The 2,021-nt window shown below is 32.8% G+C and overlaps 1 protein-coding gene across 1 annotated transcript in view; it reads left to right on the plus strand.

Annotated features, from left to right (window-relative positions):
- Window positions 1–1,057: 1,057 nt before the first annotated feature.
- LOC119585074 (ADP-ribose glycohydrolase OARD1-like) overlaps window positions 1,058–2,021 on the plus strand; it is a 23,816-nt gene continuing 22,852 nt past the window's right edge. Inside the window, exon 1 of the mRNA XM_037933694.1 lies at window positions 1,058–1,147. The gene's annotated coding sequence lies outside the window, so the exon portion shown is untranslated. The remainder of the gene's footprint in view (window positions 1,148–2,021) is intronic.

Consider the following 2,021-nt stretch of genomic DNA (forward strand, 5'->3'; position numbering starts at 1 on the left):
AGTGACCACAAGACGAAACTGAGTGATGATCAGTAATTGTGCTAAAGGCAGATGTGCATGTTATGGTCAATATCAGTTCCTGAATTTCTTTCTAGTCGCATGAATGCAATATTGGATTTCTTGATAGCTAGATTTGCCTTGGAAGTACAATTGGTTCTAGATACGGAGGCAAAATTTATGAGAGGCGAGATAAATCTAACATTTTGAATGGACAGACATCTACAAAAAGAAGTATTGTAATGAGCCAGGAATGCTTGGCATTTGAAGTATCTTCTGTACATTATTTTGATATAATAATATTATATTAAAGGGTAACTGAGCAAGAGAAATCATAATACATTTATTAGTTTTCAGAAACTGGTTTTCGAATACTATTTTTCGTTCAGTAAAACCTTTATAACAAAACCATATAATCACACTTGATATATCATGTAAGCGACCTAGAGGTGAGATAATTGTTTTCAGTTAACATTTTTAAGTGTTATAGATTCTGTTTTGACTAGTACGGCCGTTCTTATTTATTGATGTAATAATTCAAGATGTGACTATGAATTAAAATGCACATGAATACACACGTGACTGTATCGGGAAGTTACCGTTTAGTATTTAATCATCCATGTACTAATATTACTGTGTATTGTTCACTTGTCGTGAGACAGCAAGAATAAACATCATAATTCGAAATAATAACGATAATTAAAAAATCATAAATGAGTTTATCGCACCCTGTGACGGCCTGCACGTTCTCAAGTTAATGACCGTGCATCATACTACTCGAAATTTTAAATAGTAAATTGTAACTTACGGTTTATCATGAACATTATATTGTCACAAAACAGCTTAAGAATGATATTTTATTTCTTAACATTATACAATCTCATATACATTACAATACTTTTGAACGTTATTATGAACCACAGTTGAGGAATAACCAATTTTCGGTCTTAAAGCTCTTAATTTATCATAGACATTATACCATGAGGATACTAACTATTTCATACTGTTATGGAATATAAGCGTATATATTTTTTGTGATTTTAAAATGATTTGAAGTTAAGTCATTTTCGAACGCCCTTCCTGAGCCACAGCTGAAGGATGTAAACAAACGCGTCCAGGGTGTCTCGCTACTTCGCTTTGAAATTTCTTCGTAAGTATACTTCACTGACGAAAACCTTTTGTTCTTCTGAGAAATCGTGTCAACTCTCGTATATCTGTATGGGATTAATCGGATGGTGAAGTCTCTGAGGGTTAAAAGGAGGTAAAACGTGTATGATGAAGCTTCCGCTCTCAATGTACCAGTGACCAACACGAGAATTCAGCGGATCACTAACACAAACGCCAATGAAAAACTTGATTAATGTTGTATTATATGACAGATGATGTTTAATTTAGCTAATATGTGAGAAGATTATGCGGTATAAGTAATATATGATGTAGCTAATAATATATGACATAACATACATTCTGCCGATCACTAACATTGGTGTATTTTTTTCCTTCTAATAAATCCTCCATGCTTAAGTGTTTAATGTCTTTCATATTATGTAGGGTATTTTAGTTGCTCAGTGGTATTGCTGCTAGAGTGTGTGGTTTGTATTATGCATAACATGTATTATATGTGGTAATAACACATTACTTGTGGTTTGTTTAGTAATCTGCTTATTATGTGCTTGGATTTTTGTCTTTGCTTTCTGGTATGAGTGATAAACATACATAGCCTTTGTGCATACAGCTATGGGATTTGTCTTCTGTTTGTTATAGGCCTATGGCAAAAGAAGAAATATGACTAAGATAAGGTATTAAGGTACTAATACACCTCCAGTGTATTAGTACCTTATTTGAGGAACATTTTATAGATTGTATAATCATTCTCTTGGTCTTGGTGAGAACTAAGATCATCTGTATATCAATGTCTTAATGACCATAGAACTTATATGTACATGACTTTGATCTTGTAGTATTACTGCGAGTCATTTTTGCATAATTCTTTAGAGAAATAGAAGTCCCTGATACCAATTACA

This window comes from Penaeus monodon, chromosome 19 (assembly GCF_015228065.2).
Source record: "Penaeus monodon isolate SGIC_2016 chromosome 19, NSTDA_Pmon_1, whole genome shotgun sequence".
Lineage (NCBI taxonomy): Eukaryota > Metazoa > Arthropoda > Malacostraca > Decapoda > Penaeidae > Penaeus > Penaeus monodon.